This window comes from Anolis carolinensis, unplaced genomic scaffold (genome assembly GCF_035594765.1).
Source record: "Anolis carolinensis isolate JA03-04 unplaced genomic scaffold, rAnoCar3.1.pri scaffold_9, whole genome shotgun sequence".
Taxonomy (NCBI): domain Eukaryota; kingdom Metazoa; phylum Chordata; class Lepidosauria; order Squamata; family Dactyloidae; genus Anolis; species Anolis carolinensis.
Window position 1 is genome coordinate 11,019,308 of NW_026943820.1, and position 25,557 is coordinate 11,044,864.

The following is a 25,557-nucleotide window of genomic DNA, read 5'->3' on the forward strand; positions in this document are numbered from 1 at the left end:
AGTTCTTCCTGATGTTCAGGTGGAATCTCCTTTCCTGTAGTTTGAAGCCATTGTTCCGTGTCCTAGTCTGCAGGGCAGCAGAAAACAAGCTTTCTCCCTCCTCCCTATGACTTCCCTTCACATACTTGTACATGGCTATCATGTCTCCTCTCAGCCTTCTCTTCTGCAGGCTAAACATGCCCAGCTCTTTAAGCCGCTCCTCATAGGACTTGTTCTCCAGACCTTTAATCATTTTAGTCGCCCTCCTCTGGACGCTTTCCAGCTTGTCAACATCTCCCTTCAACTGTGGTGCCCAAAATTGGACACAGTATTCCGGGTGTGGTCTGACCAAGGCAGAATAGAGGGGGAGCATGACTTCCCTGGATCTAGACGCTATTCCCCTATTGATGCAGGCCAGAATCCCATTGGCTTTCTTAGCAGCCGCATCACATTGTTGGCTCATGTTTAACTTGTTGTCCACAAGGACTCCAAGGTCTTTTTCGCACACACTGCTGTCAAGCCAGGCGTCCCCCATTCTGTATTTTTGATTTCCATTTTTTCTGCCGAAGTGAAGTATCTTGCATTTGTCCCTGTTGAACTTCATTTTGTTAGTTTTGGCCCATCTCTCTAGTCTGTCAAGATCGTTTTGAATTCTGCTCCTGTCTTCTGGAGTGTTAGCTATCCCTCCCAGTTTTGTGTCGTCTGCAAACTTGATGATCGTGCCTTCTAACCCTTCATCTAAGTCGTTAATAAAGATGTTGAACAGAACCGGGCCCAGGACGGAGCCCTGCGGCACTCCACTTGTCACTTCTTTCCATGATGAAGACGACGCATTGGTGAGCACCCTTTGGGTTCGTTCGCTTAGCCAATTACAGATCCACCTAACTGTAGTTTTGTCTAGCCCACATTTTACTAGTTTGTTTGCCAGAAGGTCGTGGGGGACTTTGTCGAAGGCCTTACTGAAATCCAGGTACGCTACATCCACAGCATTCCTTGTATCGACCCAACTCGTAACTCTATCGAAAAAAGAGATCAGATTAGTCTGGCATGACTTGTTTTTGGTAAATCCGTGTTGACTATTAGCAATGACCGCATTTGTTTCTAAGTGTTCGCAGACCACTTCCTTAATGATCTTTTCCAGAATTTTGCCTGGTATTGATGTGAGGCTGACCGGACGGTAATTGTTTGGGTCGTTCTTTTTTCCCTTCTTGAAGATAGGGACCACATTCGCCCTCCTCCAATCTGCTGGGACTTCTCCCGTTCTCCAAGAACTCTCGAAGATAATTGCCAGTGGTTCTGAAATAACTTCCGCTAGTTCTTTCAGTACTCTTGGATGTAGCTGGTCTGGCCCTGGGGACTTGAATTCGTTTAGAGAGGCCAAGTGTTCCTGGACAACTTGTTTCCCTATTTGGGGTTGGATTTCCCCCAATCCTTCGTCCATTCCGTGTTGCTGAGGTTGAAGATGGCTTTCTTTTTCTGAGAAGACCGAGGCAAAGAAGGCATTAAGTAGTTCTGCCTTTTCCCTGTCCCCTGTCGCCATCACCCCATCTTCTCCTTGCAATGGCCCTATCGCCTCCTTTTTCTTCCTTTTTCTACCAACGTAAGCAAAAAAGCCTTTTTTGTTGTTTTTTATGTCCCTGGCAAGCCTGAGCTCATTTTGCGCTTTAGCCTTGCGAACCTTTTCCCTACAGGTGTTGGCTATACGTTTGAATTCTTCTTTGGTGATTTCTCCCCTTTTCCACTTCTTGTGCATGTCACTTTTGAGCTTTAGCTCAGTTAGAAGTTCTTTGGACATCCATTCTGGCTTCTTTGCACTTGTCTTATTTTTCTTCTTTGTTGGCACTGTTTGCATTTGCGCCTTGAGTATTTCACTTTTGAAAAACTCCCATCCATCCTTAACTCCCTTGTTTTTTAATATCGGCGTCCATGGAATGCCGCTCAGTAATTCCTTCATTTTTTGGAAGTCAGCTCTCTTAAAGTCCAGAATGCGTGTTTGACTTGTCTTAGTTTCAGCATTCCTTTGTATTGCAAACTGCAGGAGCACATGGTCACTTGCCCCTAAGGATCCAACCACTTCAACTGTATTGATCAGGTCTTCCACATTTGTTAAGATTAGATCAAGAGTTGCTGATCCCCTTGTTGCCTCTTCTACCTTCTGGACCATAAAATTATCTGCAAGGCAAGTGAGGAATTTGTTGGACTTTGTACTCTTGGCTGAGTTTGTTTTCCAGCAGATATCGGGATAATTGAAATCGCCCATGACTACTATATCTCTTCTTTGTGCCTGTTTGGTCAGCTGTTGACAGAAGGCTTCATCAAGTCCTTCATCCTGACTCGGAGGTCTGTAGTAGACACCCACGACAAGATCTTTTTGAGTCCCGGTTCCCTTGATTCTTATCCAGATGCTTTCAAGCTGGTTTCCCGGATTACAGTCTTGCATTTCTTCTGCAACGGAACTGTTTTTGACATATAAAGCTACTCCCCCTCCTCTCCCCTTTGTTCTATTTCTGTGAAAGAGGTTATAGCCCTCAATGGTTAAATTCCAGTGATGGGAGTCATCCCACCAGGTTTCAGTGATGCCTATGACGTCGTATGTGTGGTGCTGTGCTAAGAGTTGGAGTTCGTCTTGCTTATTTCCCATGCTCTGAGCATTAGTGTAAAGACATGTAAGCCCCTGTGACCTCCCCTCGAACTGTTTATTTGGGATTATTGTGCTCTCTGTACTTGGTCCTTGCTGTGTTTGTGCAGCCCTCCGTTTAGCCTTTTGGCGGTTCCCTGTGGTCGTGGGTAATATACTGTTCGCCAGGCTGTTGTTCCCCTCCCCCAGTGGATCTAGTTTAAAGTGCGCCTGATGAGGTTTGTGGGTCTGTGTGCAAAAAGATGTTTTCCTACTTGTGTGAGATGCACCCCATCGCTTGCCAGTAGTCCATCCTCTTGGAAGAGTAGACCATGGTCAAGGAAGCCAAAATGCTCCTCTTGACACCATTTTCTGAGCCAGTTATTGACCTGTACTATTTTTCCGGCCCTTGTAGAGCCGTGTCCTACAACAGGGAGGAGGGATGAAAAGATCACATGTACATTATACAGTTTTAGCTTTGTTCCCAGAGCTCGAAAATCATTTGTGATCTTTTGAAAAGTATGCCTAGTGGTGTCATTGGTACCTACATGAATCAACATAAGGTGGGGAGGGTGATGGGGCTTTAGGAGCCTGCTGAGCCTCTGAGTGATATGGTGTATTTTTGCCCCCGGGAGGCAGCATGTTTCTCGAGCCATCCCATCTGCTCTGGAAATGATGGCTTCCATTCCTCTAAGGAGGGAGTCACCTACTACCAAGACCTGTTTCCTTTGAGGATTGACAGGGTCCCTTTTGTGCAAGACAGTGTGTATGTCCCCTGAAGAGTGTTCCTGTTGAAGTGAATTATGTAGGTGTAAAGTGTTGTCCTCCTCCTCAACATCCCCAGTGCATTCATCAATGACAATCCATTGAGATACATCCGAGAGCCCATTACTCTCCCAAGGATGTTCCTGTTGCTCCTGGTCTATGATTGGGGATGGAGCATTTGCATGATTACATAAGTGTGACTGTGGTGATGCACTGTCCCCGTCAGGGCTATCCCCTGCGCATTGATCCAGGGTGGTCCACTGAGTGGTATCTAAGAAACTGTGGTCCTCCACAAGATGTGTTTCCTGATTGTATGTTAATGATGTAAGAATTTCAAATCTGTTGTGTAAATGCAGCTGAGCAGAGGAGTTCTGCGGAGGCTGCCTGGTCCTGCGTCTCCTTCTATGGGTGACCTCCTTCCAAGCCTGAGGGTTGTCTACCTTTGAGTTGATCTCCCCATAAGGTTCCTGATCATGGTCTTGGTGGTGTTGGTGTGATGCAGGCTGCTGATCTACAGCAGCGTGTTGTGCAGTGTCCAAGAAGAGCTCGAGTGCCTGAATGTCCTTAAGGGTCTTAATACGGTGCTCGAGCTGTTGGATCCTCTGCTCCATCAGAGTCATCTGTTTGCATTTGGAGCAGATGTAGTTGTCTAGTTTTTGTGTGAAAAAGCGGAACATGCCACAGCTGGTGCATGTGATGGGAATGTTTTGCTTTTGTTGCATCTCTTGGTGAGCGTGGTGGCCAAGTGGGATCTTTGTACAGTTAAGTAATATGCACGCACTTTATGTGCAGACTGCAACAAACCACCTCTTTGTGTATTTGTTTATGTTGCTTTGTTTCCTGTATGTACTGCAAAGGATAGTTAGTAAAGGTGCCTTAGTTAGTAAAGGCACTGGCAAATAAAGCTTTCCCAGAAACTCAATTAACAGGGGACAATGCCTGCTGTCAATCAACTTAAGTACCTGGCTCTCTTTCAACACAACAGTCACACAACAGTTAGACTTTGACCACAGGAGCCAAGCCCACACTCAGTTTAAAATCTTAGCCAAATCTTAGCCAAATCCTACCTGAAGCCAGGGAGCAAAAATGTCCTCCTGCTGCCTCTGCTTCTGCGAGAACCAGATTGATTCAGGACGATTGTCGTATCACTTGGAGAGAAATTTCAAGCATAATTGGCATTTCACAAGAACATGTGGGTCACATTATTGCTTTGCTTGGCTATCGGAAGATCTGTGCATGATGGGTACTATGAGACGTTGGTTGCAGAAACAGAGTGTCGACTTCTTCCATGACAGCTTCAGAAAACTTGTTCATTGTTGGCAGAGATGTATCCAATTGTCTGGTGATTATGTGGAAAAGTGAATAGTGGTAGTTAAAGAGCACATTCTAAGAATAATTTTTTTGCATTTGATTTATTAAAATATTCCCATCCAAACCCAAGTATTTATTTATTTATTTCTGGTATTTCTACCCCGCCCTTCTCCCCTGGGGGACTCAGGGTGGCTTACAAATTGGCAACACAGTGCCATCACATCAACAATACAATACAAAAGGCATTAAAATGAAAAACATTTAAACATCATAAAAACCAATATACAATAATAAAACATTACCATGCACCAAGGTAATGTCCTTTCATTCACTAGACCTTGTTAATCCAGAATCTTAAAAACCGACCGTGTCAAGCTTGAAAGTTCATTCATTGAATGCTTGAGCACATAGCCTTTAGTTTTTTTTCCTGAACCCTAGAAGTGAAGGAGCCTGCAGGATGGGCTGTGGCGCAGGCTGGAGAGCAAGCCAGCTGCAACCAGCTGCAATGAATCACTCTGACAGGAGGTCATGAGTTCGAGGCCCGCTCGGAGCCTGTGTTTGTCTTGTCTTTGTTCTATGTTACAAGGCATTGAATGTTTGCCTATATGTGTAATGTGATCCGCCCTGAGTCCCCTTTGGGGTGAGAAGGGCAGAATATAAATGCTGTAAATAAATAATAAATAAATGTCACTGGGGAGGGAGTTCCACAGCCGAGGAGCCACCACCGAGAAGGCCCTATCTCTTGTCACCACCAGCCACACCTGTAAAGTAGGTGGGATCGAGAGCAGGGCCTCCCCAGATGATCTTAAAGTTCTTATGAGCTCATAAGTAGCAAAGGTGGAGGCATTACTTTTCATTCAACCCTTGTATGTTCTATGTGGTATTGAATGCTTACATGTAAACCGCCCTGAGTCCCTCTCAGGAGATAGAATAAATAAAGTGTTATTGTTGTATTATGTGTTAGCAACTAGTCCATGGTGAGACCTTTCAGTCTCTCAGCCTTTCTTACTCATGGCCTTTTCTCACCTCCATTTTTGGTCCGCCATCATTCCGCTCAACACCTAAAATCCTCAAGTCAAGCTTGACTTGAGATCACTCGCATGTGAACAACCAATCCACATTACACAATATTCCAAATAATACACACAGAGACATGCAAGCACCTCTCAGTATCAATTTATGGAGACCGCGGCAAAAAGAAAACTGCAGAGCACACTGGAAAGATTTTGATGACACTCCAGAAAATGGGCAAAGTCGGGAGGAAAATGTGCAAGCAGCTGATTATTCAAGATTGAGCCTTGCTGGTTGGAAGCCAGGATTTGACTTATTTTTAAATTAACCCTCTCCCCAAAGAACAATCTCCAATGGTGATTCTGCATTTCACCAACACTTGTTTAAGGGTTTCCTAATTATTTTAAGTGGTTTCTCCCAGGATGGCGCTTGAAGGGCAGCTGAATTTGCATGATGTAATCCTTTCTCCCGATTATCTGTGCAGTAAATTTTCAGGGTTAGGGAAAGACTCTGGTTTCTTGAAAGAATGGGAGAAAAAGAAGAAAAGTCATTAAAAACACAGCAGTATTTCTTTCTACCATTAAATGCAAGAATTTCTCCAAGAAAAATCAAACACGAAACATGGATGCAATTAGCTATCCGAGCTCTGTAACAATGTTTTGTCCTGCAGTATTAATGGGGAGCACTTTCCGACACACTGTTCTCCGTAATGTCCCAAATGAGAGCCATATGCCTACAAAGGGAAAAGCAGAAAAGCACATTTCCTGTTATCTTTTACTCTGAGACAGAGGAGGAGAGAGAGAACACAGACCTGACAAGGTGATCATCTACAATAAAATCCAAACATCAGGGAATTTAGAAAACTCCTAAAGCCATCGGAGCAGGTAATAGACGTTATACTTTATAATGCCCCTTTAGGAGCTTTTACAAGCCTTGGCTTCCAAACATGTGGGGCAGATTAGCAACCGAAGATGCTGCGAGCAATAAATGTGAAGTGCTTATTTAGGATCAGACCCAAAGCTTAGATTCCAAGGGCAAACTTTCCTTTTGGGTGGAAATGAGAGGGACATTTATTCATCCATTAATTTAATTTATATCCCACTTTTCCTCCAGTGCAGGACCCAGCGCAGCATCCAGCATGAATTAAAGTGAAATGCAATTGAAACCCAATAGGCTATAACATCAAAGAGAAACGAAAGAAACAAATAAGTGGTCATATTAAAATTGAGCAGTGAATGAAAACAATTGATAAAGACTACCCTATGCACGGAGCATCGTTACCGTCCTGCCGGAGAAGTACTTATGGATCTACTCACATTTGCATGTTTTCGAACTGCTAGGTTGGCAGAAGCTGGAGCTAACAGCAGGCACTCACTTCGCTCCCCAGATTTGAACATGTGACCTTTTGGTCTGCAAATTCACCAGCTCAACACTTTAACACACTGCACCACAGTGGGCTCCATGCAGTCATGCTGGCCACATGACCTTGGAGGTGTCTATGGACAACGCCAGCTCTTTGGCTTAGAAATGGAGATGAGCACCAACCTCCAGAGTCTATGACGACTGGACTTAACGTCAGGGGAAACCTTTACCTTACTTTACCTACCCTATGCAATGTTGAGAATTGTTATTTAATTTATTTACAGCATTTATATTCCGCCCTTCTCACCCCGAAGGGGACTCAGGGCGGATCACATTACACATATAGGCAAACATTCAATGCCTTTTAACACAGAACAAAGACAGACAAACATAGGCTCCGAGCGGGCCTCGAACACATGACCTCCTGGTCAGAGTGATTCATTGCAGTGATTCATTGCAGCTGCTCTCCAGCCTGCGCCACAGCCCGAGTTGGGTCTGCGCTTACTTTTCTGAATCCACATGGTCTGCTTTGAACTGGATCATATGGATTATATGGCCGTGTAGCTGTGGCCTTAGTCCAACACAGTTCTATAGCCTTAGGTAAAGATAAAGGTTTTCCCCTGACATCAAGTCTAGTTTTGTCCGATTCTGGGGGTTGGTGCTCATCTCCATTTCTAAGGCGAAGAGCCGACATTGTCCATAGACACCTCCTAGGTCATGCAGCCAGCATGATTGCATGGAGCGTCGTTACCTTCTCGACGATGCGGTACCTATTGATCTACTCACATTTGCATGTTTTCAAACTGCTAGGTTGTCAGAAGCTGGGGCTAACAGCAGGAGCTCATCCCACTTCCCGGATTCAAACTGCCAACCTTTCAGTCAGCAAGTTCAGCAGCTCTGTAGTTTAACCCATGCAACCGGGGGCTCTTTTTGCCTTACTAAACTACAAATCCCAGGATTCCATAGAAGGCAATCATAGCATTGGAATGGTATCACGCTGCGATAATTGTGCCGTGTTAAAAAAAATCCCATGGCAACAACCCATAAGAGTTTAAACTATTTATTTATTTATTTGCTGCATTTATATCTCGTCCTTCTCACCCCGAAAGGGACAGGGTATCTCATAAAATAAGCCACAATTCGATGCCACGTACATACATAATTAAAACCATCATATAAATTAAAACCAGTAATTAAAAGCATATCAATCATAAAACAAGTTAGTTAAAACCACACAATCCAAAGGCATGTTCCAGGAGCCATTCTGGTCATAAATTGCACTATTCCATAATTACTTAATTGCACTGAGTGTTACTGTTCGAAGGCTTGGTGCCACATCTATGTTTTCACTTTCTTTTTGAAGGTCAGGAGGGACGGACCTGACCTGATTTCCCTGGAGAGGGAGTTCCATAGTTGAGAAGTCACCCCTCTCTTGCCATAGATCTCTTGCCATGGGATCTATCTTGATCTATTATTATTGTTATTGTTGTTATTTTATTATGACACAGCAAACATGATAGACATGCTGGATTTCATATCACAAAATCACAAGTCAAACACTTCCCAAGTGTCTAGGACTGTGTGATGTATTTTCGGATGATGTGCATAGATCCCAGTAGGGTGGCCTTTTGCAGTTGGCAGATTGTAATTTTGTCAATGTCTATTGTTTCCAAAAGCCAGCTGAGATCTTTTGGCACGGCACCCAGTGTGCCCATCACCACCGGGACCACCTGCACTGGTTTCTGCCAGAGTCTTTGAAGTTCAATCTTGAAGCCCTAATAAAGGCTGAGTTTTTCCTGTTGTTTTTCATCAATGTGACTGTCACCTGGGATGGCGACATCAATGATCCAAACCTTTTTCTTTTCCACAACTGTGATGTCTGGTGTGTTGTGTTCCAGAACTTTGTCAGTCTGGATTCGGAAGTCCCACAGTATCTTTGCGTGCTCATTTTCCACGACCTTTGGAGGTTTGTGATCCCACCAGTTCTTTGCTGCTGGGAGATGATACTTGAGGCATAAGTTCCAATGGATCATTTGGGCCACATAGTTGTGCCTCTGTTTGTAGTCTGTCTGTGCAATTTTCTTACAGCAGCTGAGGATATGATCAATGGTTTTGTCAGTTTCCTTGCACAGTCTGCATTTTGGGTCATCAGCTGATTTTTCGATCTTGGCCTTAATTGCATTTGTTCTGATGGCTTGCTCCTGGGCTGCAAGGATCAGGCCTTCTGTCTCAGGGTCCCATTCGTGAGCCATAGCCAGGTATTATTATTATTATTATTATTATTATTATTATTATTATTATTATTACTACTACTACTACTACTACTACCACCCTGTTTTATCTCTCCCAAAGAAGACTGTAAGTAGAATAATAATAATAATAATAATAATAATAATAATAATAATAATAATAATAATAATTTTATTTCTTACCCATTTCTCCTCCTGGCTCGAGACAGGTTACATCATAATTAAAACACATAAACATTGTAAAAAAATTCTATGAATATACATATTAAAATGTTTTTTTAAATAAAATACACATTCAAATACACAGAACAGAGATTAAACACAAGAAGACAAGAGTTTAGAATTCATGAATGCTCTCTCTCAGCTGCTCCAATGTATGCAAGGAGTCTCCTGATGTCAAACATCAGGCTTGCTCTAGACAGGTAAAGACATCTCTGGAAATACCAGATGCACCAGGTAATAATTTGCTCATTTTGATGCATTTCCAACGAACTCTTGGCACTATAAAAGGGTTATTCCCAATTCCAAGTTAAGCTTATTTTTAGCCCAGATGGAATACCACCAGTGAATGCCAGGTGCTGGAAGTCAATCATAGAATCATGATGGAGGCCTGGAAAGAACATTGTAGGTCCTCCTGTGGAATTCTATGGGATTCAAAGCTCTTTCAATGAGTTTGTGTATTACATGAGCCCAGATTTCTCAAAAACAAGTCATGCCAGTCTAATCTTATCTCTTTTTTCATTAGAGTTACAAGCTTGGTAGACATAGGGAATGCTGTGGATGTAAAATATCTTGATTTCAGTAAGGCCTTTGACAAAGTCCCCCATGGCTTTCTTGCAAGCTAACTAGTCAAATGTGGGCTAGACAATAATATTATTAGGTGGATTTGTAATTGGTTAAGTGACCGAACCCAAAATGTGCTAACCAATGCTTCCTCTTCATCCAGGAAAGAAGTGAGTAGTGGAGTGCCACAGGGTTCGGTCCTGGGCCCAGTATTGTTCAACATCTTTATTAATTACTTGAATGAAAGTTTCAAGAGCATGCTTATCAAGTTTGCAGATGACATCAAATTAGGAGAGATAGCTAATACCCCAGAGGACGGGATAAGAATTCAAAATGACCTGGGACAAAACTAACAAAATGAATTTCAACAAGGACAAATGTAAGATACTACACTTAGGCAGAAAAAATGAAATGCAAAGATGCATGATGGATGATGCTTGGCTCGACAAAAGTTCATGTGAAAAAGACCTTGGAGTCTTCATGGACCACAAGTTGAACTTGAGACAATAGTGTGATGCAGCAGCTTTAAAAGCCAATGGGATTTGGGGCTGCATCCAAAGGAGTCTAGTGTCTAGATTGAGGGAAGTCCTTGTGCCTCTCTATTTGGCTTTGGTTAGAACTCTTTATCTGGGATAATACTTTGTCTAATTCTGGGCACAGTTCAACAGAGATATTGACAAGCTGGAAGATGTCCAGAGGAAGGCAACTAAAATGATCAAAGGTCTGGAGACCACAAATCCCTCTGAGGAGCATCTTAAAGAGCTGGATCTGTTTAGCCCAGTGGTTCTCAACCTGTGGGTCCCCAGATGTTTTGGCCTACAACCCCGAGAAATCCCAGCCAATTTACCAGCTAAGATTTCTGGGAGTTGAAAGCCAAAACATCTGGGGACCCACAGGTTGAGAACCACTGGTTTAACCTCAGAAGAGAAGACTGAATGGAGACAAAGCCATGCATAAATATGCGAAAGGATGTCACAACGAAGAGGAAGCAGGCTTGTTTTCTGCTGACCAGGAAATTAGGACTCAACGAAGCCTTGGGTACAAATGGCAGGAAAGGAGATTCCACCTGAACATTAGGAAGAACTTCCTGACCATAAGAAGAGCTGTTCAGCAATCAAACTCTCTGCCTCGGAGTGTGATGGAAGCTCCTTCTTTGGGAGCTTTTAGACAGGCTGGATGACCATCTGCCAGGGATACTTTGATTGTGTTTTTCCTGCATGGCAGGGGGTTGGACTAGATCAGGGGTCCCCAAACTAAGGCCTGTGGGCCAGATGCGGCCCTCTAAGGTCATTTACCTGGTCCCCACCCTCAGTTTTAGACGTGGGCTCACCCAACATCTGAAATGACTTGAAGGCACACAACAACAATCCTAATGAACTTGACAATCTCATTGGCCAGAAGTAGGCCCACACTTGCCATTGAAATCCTGATAGGTTTATGTTGGTTAAATTGTTTTTATTTTTAAATATTGTATTGTTCTTTCATTGTTGTTGGTTTTTATTGCACTACAGGAGCCCTGGTGGCGAAGTGTGTTAAAGCACTGAGCTGCTGAATTTGCAGACCAAAAGGTGCCAGGTTCAAATCCCAGGAGTGGAATGAGCGCCTGCTGTTAGCCCCAGCTCCTGCCAACCTAGCAGTTCGAAAACATGCAAATGTGAGTAGATCAATAGGTACCACTCCGGTGGGAGTGTCATGCAGTCATCCCAGTGGCCACATGACCTTGGAGGTATCTACGGACAACGCCACCTCTTCGGCTTAGAAATGGAGATGAGCACCAACCCCCAGAGTCGGTCACGACTGGACTTAACGTCAGGGGAAAACCTTTACCTTTTACCTACAAATAAGACATGTGCAGTGTGCATAGAAATTTGTTTGTATTTTTTCCAAACGATAATTCAGCCCCTCAACAGTCTGAAGGATTGTAGACCAGCCCTCTGCTTAAAAGGTTTGAGGACCCCTGGACTAGATGCTCCATGTGGTCTCTTCGAATTTTATGATTCTAGTGTACACCAGTGTAGCCTCTGGGGCAGCAGAAGGCATGTTTGCTCCATCTCTGCAGATACTTCAGGCTGGATATTGTGCCACCTCTCAATCATCTCTTTTTCAATCATCTCTTGACTGATTCCCTTCCCTTGATGCCTGTGTCTGTGTGAGTGACTTGTAGGAATGTCCACCTCTTAGCATAACAAAGCTCTCCACTGCTTTCTAATGGCCCCTAGTCAGCAGCCCTGAAAAAGCCTCTGTGCCTCCACCATGGGCCTTCCAAGCGTCCTCCTGTTTGGCTTAATTCTTTCTCCTCCTTCAGTTTGGAGAGGCCATAAAAACCTTTCAGCATCTTGACAACTGAAAAAGGCAGAACAGGGTCCCCAACTGCTGGATAATTCAGGAGGGCTTCTTTTCTCATTTTAATTGGCCGCCTAATTGGAATGTTTATGAGTTCTGAGAAAGCCGGGGATGAAAAGGCAGGGCGAGCAATTATGCCGAAAGCGTTCCTATCTGGCAGGGTTCAGGGGGGTTGCTTATTTCTTTCCCCTTTTTGGAGGGTTGCCTCTCTCCTGCGTTCTCTCCTTCTGAGAAAAAAGAAAGAAAGTTCACCGGCGTGCCGTGCCTTCTTTCAAATACCTTGATGCGAAACAACGTAATTCCCCAAGTCAGAAATGTATGTCAAATTGTGCTTTGCCAGTAGCAAAGTTGGCTCTGTTCTTCAAGGCCTCTTTGCATTCTTGCTCTCTCTCAACTCTTCACACACACCAAAAAAAAAAATGTTAGCATAACATGAAGAACAGGAGGCTATCGGGTGGCTGTCAAGTTTATAACTGCCTGCACTCCTCGCTGGTTGGAGATAAGGCTGTAAGCAGAAGCCCTTGATGGAGTTGATTAATTCTCTGGAACGAAGGTTTGTCTTCCCTGGCTCAATGAATGACTTCATTCTAGCAGATGAGGTCATCTGAGTCAAGGCAATAAACTTTCAGATATTCACATGAAAGCCAGTTTTTCAAAAGCTTCCAACCCCCTTAAAAAGAAAAGAAAAGAATTGAAAGAGAGAGATGGGTATCTGTCCATTTACCTACATTAAAAGCAACTTCACAAAGTGAGCATTATCGAGGTTTCTTTCACACTCGGTGCCGCTATAACTGTGTGGCTGCATCCTATGGAATCTAGGGATGTGTAGTTTGGTAAGGGCTTTCCAGCAGAAAATGTGGAATATTGCTGGAAATGCTAATACAGTAGAGTCTCGCTTATCCAACATTCTGTATTATCCAATACAGTCTGCCTTTTAGTAGACAATGTTTTTATAGTCAATGTTTTCAATATACAGTAGAGTCTCACTTATCCAACATAAACGGGCTGGCAGAATGTTGGATAAGTGAATATGTTGGATAATAAGGAGGCATTAAGCAAAAGCCTATTAAACATCAAATTAGGTTATGATTTTACAAATGAAGCACCAAAACATCATGTTAGACAACAAATTTGGCAGAAAAAGTAGTTCAGTACGCAGTAATGCTATGTAGTAATTACTGTATTTATGAATTTAGCACCCAAATATCACGATATATTGAAAACATTGACTACAAAAATGCGTTGGATAATCCAGAATGTTGGATAAGCGAGTGTTGGATAAGTGAGACTCTACTGTATTGCGATGTTTTGGTGCTAAATTCGTAAATACAGTAATTCCTATCCAACTGCTTTTTCTGTCAATTTGTTGTAAAACAATGTTTTATTGCTTAATTTGTAAAATCATAACATAATATTATGTTTAATAGACTTCTCCTTAGTCCCTCCTTATTAGCCAACATTTTCACTTATCCAACGTTCTACCGGCCCGTTTATGTTGGATAAGTGAGACTCTACTGTACTAGGCTCCCAAAGCCACAGCAATTGAAGTTATCTGAATGCCTTATAAGTGTAAATTGAAACCTAAGAAATTTAATAGGCTTTTCCTTAGTCCCTCCTTATTATCCAACATTTTCACTTATCCAACATTCTACCGGCCCATTTATGTTGGATAAGTGAGACTCTACTGTTGTCGACCGCGTTTTAGGGGGATCGGGCCCCTTAAGGAGAGAGCCGATCCGGTCCTGAGAGAACGGACCTTGGCGGAGCCAATAGGAAAATATGAGCCGCAATACAACCTGAAGCCGAAATGAAGAAGGTCCGCCAAAGTTGAAGGAAAATCCGCCAAGGAGTCTTTATTGAGCGATTCAGCTGAAAAGGACTCTAGTAGTGATCATTCAGTCTACTAGGGTACCATATAACCAAAATAAAGCCATATTTATACAATGTTTCAGTCTGACAGCCCCTTGAATTTCCCGCCCCGCTCCCCTGCCCATCTGATCGCGGATAGGCTAGAGTGTTGAACGAGGCGGGCTTTCGTTTCCCGCCTTGCTCTGCTGGCCCAATAGGGAGCTGCTTTTTGTCCCCACTCGGGCCAATCAGAGAGGAGAAGGCGGGAGTTATTGGAACAATGAAGTGACTGAGCAGGAAGGATCGGATTAATTCCTGCCCGGCCGAATTCTAAAGGGATTAATGACAGCAATCAAGGGTTCCTGTCACGTACACAGATTTCAGATATGCCTTGGGGTGTCAGAGGTGGAAGTAGGGATGGGTGGTGATGGGCTCAGCAGGGCGCCTTCCTGAGGTGTCCTGGATTTCCTTTTGGAGGAGATATGACAATGTTTGCCTTGAGGGCGAATCACCTTTAGGTCAAATACTCCGAATTCGGCGACTCAAGCCCTATATTGTCCATGCAATCTGAATCTGATTAGGTTAAGCGGCAGCGGATTAACCTTTTGTTTTTGGGAAGGTAAGCCTGGGTCATAGAAAATGGAGCAGGTTCTGGGGTTCAAGTTGAGTTCGAAATATTCCCTATTTGATTTCATGACTTGGCAATTATATGAAATAAAATGAAAAATAAAATAAAGTTGGAATATAAACCCAGCTGGGAAAAATACATATGTTCCGGGGATCCCAAAGAGTACAAATACATATAGGCAGATAGATAGATTTCAAGGAAGTAAGGGAGAATCCATAGAGGTGGGTTACATTGCATAAAGGGGAATCATGAATGATATAAACAATTTGAAAACATTTGATAAGAACGAAGTTCACAACATCTGGGGAACCCAATATGGAAATTCATAAAAGTGGAGTTTTAGCAGCATGATTTCACAATTCATGAAGTTAGCCCAATGATTAGAAATTCATACAACAGTGATTCATGAGGGTGTCCAGGTACATAGAATATGAAAATTCACGGATACATGAGGAAAAGAGTTCATCTGTGATGGAAGGAATTCATAGAGATGGCATGGGGAAGAGGCACATGTGGGTTGCAGTCTTTGGAAGTATAAGATTTCATAAGTTCAGGGATAGGTCTGGGGAAGAGTGTTCTTCTTCTTCATAAAATTATGAAGGTATGAATGAAACGTGGAGGGCGCCCGTCCAGGCACCCTCCTGGCAGGCTGTAGAGAGGGTGAAGGTCCTTGGAGAACTATGTCTCCCCAGCGGGGGAGCGATCCCCCATCCCCAGTTCACAGAAAGGGACCAGGGATCTCCTAAAACCATCCCGCGGGTCGCGGGGAGAGGAAAGTCCGGGATAAGGCTGGAAGAGAGCAGTCTGGCTTGAAAGGAGCAGTCGGTTCCATTTGACAGTCAGCTGATGAGGTGCCGAGAACTGGACCGATTTTGGTTCCGTTGGTGGTCCTTGAGTCAGGAGCCTTAGAAAGGGTTAGGACTAAAAGAGGAGCGTGCTAGGGGTAATTTTGATAAAGATATGAGCCAATTTGTATCACCCACCGTATTAACCTATGGCGGGCGAAGCCTCCGCCAGGGTTTAAAGATCGGACGGGTTAGTGAGAGAGAGAGAGAGAGGGGGGGGGGAAATTGCGTGCAAAGGAAGGAGTCAGAGAAAGACACAAAATAACCAGATAGAGAGTGTTACTGTTAAAATAAATGCTACTTTTATTGGGGGGTTTGTTACATAGTTCAGGGAAGGGGAAAGTGGGAACAAAAGGATCTTTTAATAATAGTCTGCTGCGGTCCCGCTCCGTTCCTTTTGGTGATGGATCTGCGGAACTCTCCGCTGCGGGTTCAAATCAATTTGAAAGCCGGGGTGACGGTCATCACTACTGTACTAGGTTCCTAAAGCTACGGCAATCGTGGTTATCTGAAAGCCTTATAAGTGTAAATTGAAACCTGAGAATGTTTTCTCACCTGATAAAAGACCTTTGTGGCCCCATCTACGCTGCCATATAATGCAATTCTAAACTGCATCAAACTGTATTATATGGCAGTGTAGATAGCAACTGAGTCTTTGGCATGTTTGAGTTAATATGACAGCTAAAAAGCTTGGTTTGTGTTCAATGTCTTGTCGAAAGCTTTCATGGCTGGAATCGCTGGGTGGTTGTGAATTTTCCGGGTTGTATGGCCATGTCCCAGAAGCATTCTCTCCTGACGTTTTGCCCATATCTATGGCAGGCATCTTCAGAGGTTGTGAGGTATATTGGAAACAAAGCCAGGGAAGTTTATATATCTGTGGAAGGCCCAGGATGGGAGAAAGGATTCTTGTCTGTTGGAGACCAGTGTAAATGTTGTAATTAATCACCTTGATGAACATTAATGGCCTTGTCAGCTTCATGTCCTGGCTTCTTCCTGCCTGGGGGAATCCTTTGTAGGGAGGTGTTAGCTGGCCCTGACTGATTCATGTCTGGAATTCCTCTCTTTTCATAATGTTGTTCTTTATTTACTGTCCTTATTTTAGAGTTTTTTAAATACTGGTAGCCAGATTTTGTTCATTTTCATGGTTTCCACCTTTCTGTTGAAATTATCCATATGCTTGTGGATTTCCAACAGGCATGAGTTCTTTCTCCCAACTTGGACCTTCCACAGATATATAAACCTCCCTTGTTTAGTTTCAAATATAACTCACAACCTCTGAGAATGCCTGCCATAGATGTGGGCAAAACGTCATGAGAGAATGCTTCTGGAACATGGCCATACAGCCGGAAATCCCACAACAACCCTTGGTTTGTGTTTTTGTTCATTCAGTCACTTCAGTTCGTTGCCTCACCAACCTACAACTCCCTGATTCCATAGCATTGAGCTTTGGCAGTTAAAATGGTGTCAAATTGAATTAATTCAGATACATCCTTAGACTCGGTTTCTCATGCCTTCTGCATATACCAGCTATTGGTGATCGGAAGGCTATGAAGAAGACATGTTCCAATTTCTGGGTGAGCAGGTAGCCTCACAAAGCAGAAACCAAATTTCCAGGAATCTTGGCATTGTGTGTACTATACTTTATGGTAAATAGACGACTGAAGAATATTATAATAAACAAGTAAACTGGGATACATGAAACAGTAGGACTGCATCCAGTGCTAGAGCCTACTTAGCTATAATACTACACATGTCCTAAAAGCTCTGATTTTCAGAAAGTAGCTGTAATACAAAATGCAAATGATCCAACTGGGCTCCAGTACACAAGAAACGCCAGGCTTTGTTGCACGTCCAGTTGTTTCATATTGAAATATCAGCATGCATTCCCGGGATTAGAAGGGAGGGCCGTTGTTTAAAACAACATCCCCACCAAAATCAATTCAATTTACCATCATTGGGCGAGCAGACTAATGCACACTGATAGCTGCTTTTGCTTAGGGCAGAGAAATGGCTTTCCGCTGTGATCAATAGGCCGGGTACTATTGAAATCAATGGAACTTAAATTGGTCGTGATTGATTTTCCCCATTGATTTCAGTGGGTCTACTCTGAACATGGACACATCTAGCTCCAATCCGGGATGATAGTTTTCCTTTCTGCAGATCAATTTTTGCTGGCATGATCCTGCAAAGTCACATAAGTTTACGGAAGTATGAGTGGCAATATTTTAGTAATGCTTTGTATCACAAAGGGTGCATCTCCACTGTGGAATTAATTCAGTTTGACACCACTTTCATTGCCACGGCTCAATGTAGTTTTATATGGTATGCCAAAGAGTTCTGGTGCCTTACCAAACTACAACTTTCATGGCATGGCAGTTGAAGTGATGTCAAACTGCATTAACCGCAAAGCATCCTATATTGTGTTGTCGAAGGCTTTCATGACTAGAATCACAGGGTTGTTGTGTGTTTTCCAGCCATGTTCCAGAAGCATTATCTCCTGACGTTTCGCCCACATCTGTGGCAGACATCCTCAGAGGTTGTGAGGCCATAGATGTGGGTGAAACATCAGGAGAGAATGCTTCTGGAACATGGCTATACAGCCCGGAAAACACACAACAACCCTGCATACTATATTAATCCTTGCTGAAAGGATCACATAGCAGGCTAATAAATTAATTCCGGAATCCTGTGATTTGTAGTTTGGTGAGGCATCTGCTTTCATTAGGATGGAATGCTAAAGACCTCATGAAACGACAACTCCCAGGATTCTATAGCATTTAGTCGTGAGAATTAAAGTAACGTCAAACTGCATTAATTCTACCATATAGATGCACCCAAAGTGTCCTATGTTAGTCCTTGCTGATGAAAGGATCACATAGCAGGCTAATACATTAATACCAGAATCCTGGGATTTGTAGTTTGGTGAGACACTCGCTTTCGTTACAAGGGAATGCTAAAGACCTTGTCAAACTACAACTCCCAGGATTCTGTAGCATTTAGTCATGGGAATTAAAGTGATGTCAAACTACATTAATTCTATAGTCTAGATCAGGGGTCCTCAAACTTTTAAAGGAGAGGGCCGGTCCACAATCCTTCAGACCGTTGAGGGGCCAAATTATCATTTGGGGAAAAAAACGAACAAATTCCTAGGCACACTGCACATGTCTTATTTGTAGTGCAAAACAACAATAACAATGAAAGAACAATACAATATTTAAAAAATGAAAACAATTTTAACCAACATAAACATATCAGGCTTTCAATAGGAAGTGTGGGCCTGATTCTGGCCTAAGAGATAGTCAGGCTAATTAGGATTGTTGCGAGCCTAAGTCTAAAATCATTTATTTATTTGTTTGCTACATTTATTTACTACATTTATATCCCACCCTTCTCACCCCGAAGGGGACTCAGAGCAGCTGTATGTACATATATTATATTATTAGCATAGCACAATATTAGCATTATATATTACTATATCGAACTATACCACTATACTGTAATATTATATGTAAAATATTACATATAATTAATATTATTATATGGTATTATTATTAGTATTATATTGTATAAAATGATAATATTATTATCAATATCATATGTATATACAATATATTATCTTATTAAAACTGATATAAAAATAATATATTATAAATGAGGGCGGGGGCCAGGTAAATGGCCTTGGAGGGCCGCATCCGGCCCCCGGGCCTTAGTTTGGGGACCCCTGGTCTAGATGTACCCCAAAACACAAATAACTGAAGGACTAGAGATTGAGAGCCACTGTTCTAACTGATATGTTGTGTCTGTTGCAAAGTTTTAAATAATCGTTTTGTTATGTATTTTAATCTTGTAAATTGCATTGTGTTTTATGTATATTTCAATTGTTGTTTTAGGGCTTTGTCCCCATGTAAGCCGCCCCTCTTCCCCTCGGGGAGATGGAGGCGGGGTATAAGAAATAAATTATCATCATCATCATCATCATCATCATCATCATCATTATTATATTGTATGACACAGCAAACAAAACAGATATGCTGGATTTTATATCACAAAATCACAAGTCGAACACTTCCCAAATATCTAGGACTGTGTGATGTATTATTGTTGTTGTTGTTGTTATTATTATTATTATTATTATTATTATTATTATTATTATTATTATTGCCACAAAGACATAGTATGACACAGCAAATGAGATCTATATGCTGGATTTCATTTATTATTATTATTATTATTATTATTATTATTATTATTATTATGACTTTTAAAAGAAATTTGAAATGATATGCAAGAAAATTACGGAGCAGAAAGAAAGAAGAATATGCAAATTTCCCAGTTTGAAAACAAGTCTATATATGCAGCTCTGCCTTTAACCATTTCCTATATGAAAGGTTTACTAATACATTTACATCTCCAAGGCTCTAGTCATTTCCACTGACAACAGACACTTGAATTTCAACATACAATATTTATGCATATCATTACGGGTAAGTAGGAAAGTCAAACTCTGCGTCGCCCCTTGGTTACCGATGCCTTTGTCATTTCTGTCCATCTCTCAGTGATCTGTGGAATGGTATATATTAAGTTTCAATGCAGAAATAATATGGCACTTCACGTTTGGAATAAAATATCAGGAACCGCTAAGGCGCAATGGCAGGGCCTATATATATATATATATATATATATATATATATATGAAATGAGCCTTAAAGAAGGAATGCATAAACTGTGAATTGATGCCACTTTAGCCTCCCCATTAAAAATATTCAAACCATAAATCAAAATTCAAGGTGTATAAGTAATATTCAATTTCAAATTTATGGCATTTTCAAATAGGATGATTTTCCTCAAATGCGCCATAAATTTGGTTGCAGGGAATTGCATATGCCACCTTATCATGACAGTTGCTTTATCTACACAGTCCACTGAAGCCTCGTCACTTTATATAATCTGAATTCACAAATCAACTGTCGTCTTCACTTCACCGATTCATTGCTGATGGGCCTTTCACAATGTTCAAAAAGGAGGGGGTAGAAATCCTCTCCCGGTTGACATGGCTAATAAATGGAGAGGTGAACGCAGCCCATCCATTGCCGCTGTTCCTATTGTAGTGTCTCGAGTGATACATGGCAAAATAACCTCATAAACCAACCTCATCTTTTGACCTCGGCAAAGTAAATGGAAACAGAGGGCGGTTGAGGCTGATCACTTCCATTTAAGTGCCCAGAGCCACCAGAGAGAAACCACCAAATTCTCACTTCTCCACTGGAGAAAATAACACTCATTTACCTGCCTGCCCTCTCTTTCCTTAAGTTGAGGGAAAGGATTTTCTTTCTCAAAAAGGACAATTTAGAATGACTATATTTATATATACACTACAGGGCTAGGATACTTGACCTTACAATACAATCCTATCTTCTATCTTATGATCCCAAAGTGGTATTCAATAAAACTAAACTGGCAAACTTAAAATGGTGCAAATAATAATAATAATAATAATAATAATAATAATAATAATAACTGACAAAGTTCTGGAACACAACACACCAGATATCACAGTTGTAGAAAAGAACAAGGTTTGGATAATTGATGTCGCCATCCCAGGTGACAGTCGCATTGATGAAAAACAACAGGAAAAACTCAGCCGCTATCAGGACCTCAAGATTGAACTTCAAAGACTCTGGCAGAAACCAGTGCAGGTGGTCCCGGTGGTGATGGGCACATTGGGTGCCGTGCCAAAAGATCTCAGCCGGCATTTGGAAACAATAGACATTGACAAAATTACGATCTGCCAACTGCAAAAGGCCACCCTGCTGGGATCTGCACGCATCATCCGAAAATACATCACACAGTCCTAGACACTTGGGAAGTGTTCGACTTGTGGTTTTGTGAAACGAAATCCAGCATGTCTATCTTGTTTGCTGTGTCATACAACATCGTTGTGTCAATAATAATAATAATAATAATAATAATAATAATACCATCAGAACAAATGCAATTAAGGCCAAGATCGAAAAATCAGCTGATGACCCAAAATGCAGACTGTGCAAGGAAACCGATTAAACCATTGATCATATCCTCAGCTGCTGTAAGAAAATCGCACAGACAGACTACAAACAGAGGCACAACTACGTGGCCCAAATGACTCATTGGAACTTATGCCTCAAGTACCACCTGCCAGCAGCAAAGAACTGGTGGGATCACAAACCTGCAAAAGTATTGGAAAATGAACATGCAAAGATACTGTGGGACTTCCGAATCCAGACTGACAAAGTTCTGGAACACAACACACCAGATGTCACAGTTGTGGAAAAGAAAAAGGTTTGGGTCATTGATGTTGCCATCCCAGGTGACAGTCGCATTGACGAAAAACAACAGGAAAAACTCAGCTGCTATCAGGATCTCAAGATTGAACTTCAAAGACTCTGGCAGAAACCAGTGCAGGTGGTCCCGGTGGTGATGGGCACACTGGGTGCTGTGCCAAAAGATCTCAGCCAGGATTTGGAAACAATAGACATTGACAACATTACGATCTGCCAGCTGCAAAAGGCCACCCTGCTGGGATCTGCACACATCATCCGAAAATACATCACACAGTCCTAGACACTTGGGAAGTGTTCGACTTGTGGTTTTGTGAAACGAAATCCAGCATGTCTATCTTGTTTGCTGTGTCATACAATATAATAATAATAATAATAATAATAATAATAATAATAATAATAATAATAATAATAATAATAATAATAGAAGGTAACTCCCATATTATAATTCAGCCACTTTAAAATGCAGATTAAAACTGGTTAATGTATCATTGGCTCTCCATATTTGTGGGTTTAACTTTGTGTATTTGATTAATATGTACTCCCTTGAAATCTTTCTCACTTCCAGTGCAACTCTATAGTCAAACTCTGTTCGAAATTGACCATAGCGATTCCTAAAGAGAACATGCCTTAAAGTACCTGTAAGTCTTCTATTGCAAATCTTCTGGAATATAACAACTACAGTCAAGTCTCACTTATTCAACATAAACGGGCCGGCAGAACATTGGATAAGTGAATATGTTGGATAATAAGGAGGGATCAAGGAAAAGTCTATTAAACATCAAAGTAGGTTATAATTTTACAATTGAAGCACCAAAACATCATGTTATACAACAAATTTGACAGAAAAAGTAGTTCAATGCGCAGTAATGCTATGTAGTAATTACTGTATTTACGAATTTAGCACCAAAATATCACGATGTATTGAAAACATTGGCTACAAAAATGCGTTGGATAATCCAGAATGTTGGATAAGCGAGTGTTGGATAAGTGAGACTCTACTGTACCTTCAAAATACATACCATAAAATTAAGCAGAAGATAACACTTTCAAACCAGGAAGAGATTTTTTTTCCAAATTTTGTTATATCAATAAAGGGAAATATTAAATAGATAGAGGTAAGAGGCTCAAGGCCGGCTGGCTTGATACAGTTCTCCTCCTTCCATAATGTGAACAAAAGCATGTTTAACTGACCAAAGAGGAGTAAAAGAAGTAAGAAATGGAGGAACTTGCAACAGTCAGTTGTTTGAACAGTACAGCTGTTAACCATGGCCTAATTTGGCTCGTTCCGACCGTCAGGTGCACCGTTTCCTAATTAAATTATTCGACAAAACACGAACTATAAAGCATTCTGCTAAAACCTAATTAAGAGTGTGATTTGATAAAAGCCCATTCTGCACTTTTCATTTACATTCTCAAAGGTGGAAAGGAGGGGACCGGGGAGGGAGGGATGGATTCCTCAGCATCCACGCTTCATGCCGCACATATCTTCAGCTTCACAGGGTTGGGTTTTTTTTCAACATTTCTCTAGATTTTTGAACTAGAAGGACTCCAGGCTCAGATCTTATCAATTCATTAATGGGGCTGGCAATATTCTTCGCTGATTCTCCCCACCCCATTTAAAAAAAAAAAATGGGAAGAAGAAAAAGCACAACTTGACAAACCTAATAGAAAGGCATCATTAAAAGAGGCCTCTTTGAAGTCTTGGCCCTTGTTCAAGCTACATATGGCTGCATAATCTTTTAAAACGTGTGATTCAAGTCTCAATTTAATTATGTAATAGCCCAAATGGAATTACACTGCGGATGAAGAGCAGCAGCTCAGCACAAACACAGGCTGGGACGTCATCATGGATGACCTGCGTCTCTTTGCTTTAGCCGCTGGCTTGGAATGCGTTGGATTGTGCATAGTCAAGGCCAACCTGAAATCTTGTTGGTGTCTTATCCATTAGCAAATTCAGTTAAACATTTTGGTCCAATGAGACATGGACGTATTTCATTAAAGGTTGCATCTACACTGTCAAATGAATGCAGTTTGATGCTAAGAGGGTTGAATGAAAAGTAATGCCTCCGCCTTTGTTACTTGGGTTTGAATGGGAATATTTTAATAAATCAAATGCAGAAATAATCCTTAGAATGTGCTCTTTAACTACCACTATTCACTTTTCCACATAATCACCAGACAATTGGATACCTTTCTGCCAACGATTGATATGTTTTCTGAAGCTGTCACGGAAGAAGTCGACACTCTGTTTTCGCAACCAGTATCTCACAGGACCCATCATGCACAGATCTTCCGATAGCCAAGCAAAGCAATAATGTGACCCACATGTTCTTGTGAAATGCCGATTATGCTTGAAATTTCTCTCTGAGTGATACGACGACCATCCTGAATCGATCTGTCAAACTTTTGCTTGTGAAACTCGGTGGTTGTTGTCACAGGACAGTCAACTCTTTGTTTGTCACGCAAGTCAGATGTTCCCACCTCAACATCTTTAAACTTACTCGCCCAATGATGCACAAGACTCACATCAAGACAATTACAATAAACAGCTTGCATTCTCTGATGAATCTCCTTTGGGGTGACACCTTCTGCTGTCAAGAATTCAATGACTGCAGGTTCCATACTTCACACTTTAACAACACAACCGTTCAATGCTAAGGCTTCCCACCAAATAGAACTGTAGAGGAGAGTCTACTGAACAAGCCAGTGTCTCCCGCATATCAGTATTGCTGTCTGTTGAGGAGTTAGGAAGGCGGAGGCATTACTTTTCATTCAACCTTCGTACTTCAACTATCATGCCTTTATATTGTGGAATCCCGGCAGTTGTAGTTTTATGATGCAGCCGCACAGAACGTTATGAGACTTTATAAAATTACAACTCCCAGTCCCATACCCTTGAGTCATGGTGGTTAAAGTGGTGTCAAACTGCATTCATTCTACGATGTAGATGCACTGTATGCTTCAGCTGCTATGGTTCATGGGTATTGCAATTTTCAAGCTCATTAGCTTTTTTTCTGCCAAAGAGTGCTGGTGTCTCACCAAACTACACATCCCAGGATTGGGATTGTCCATACTAAACTGATATCCCCTTGATGGATTGTCACCTTGTCGTGATGAGGGGGCTTGCTTGTCCCAATGAACCAGTGGGTGCAACCATCGGAGTCATGCACTCCCAGGAGGGGCCATAGGGGAGGATAGCAAACAAGAACAATCCAAAGACCCAAAGATCTCAACAGCGGAGCAGGCGGATGATAACATGGTACATGTTACAATGGCTGTGAAGGTGGAAGAAGACTGCAACAGATTGAGAAGCCAACGTCATAGTGTTAACCACACTACTGTTTGGGACCCTCACTCTGTGAAGATTGTGTGTTGGTCAGCTATGCACCGACCTCCACACATTAAAAAAAAAATCATGCACAGGAATCTTCCCAAAAAAAAAACTAAATGGGAAAAAATGGAGAATATGCATCAAATTACTTTCCTGACCATGGAG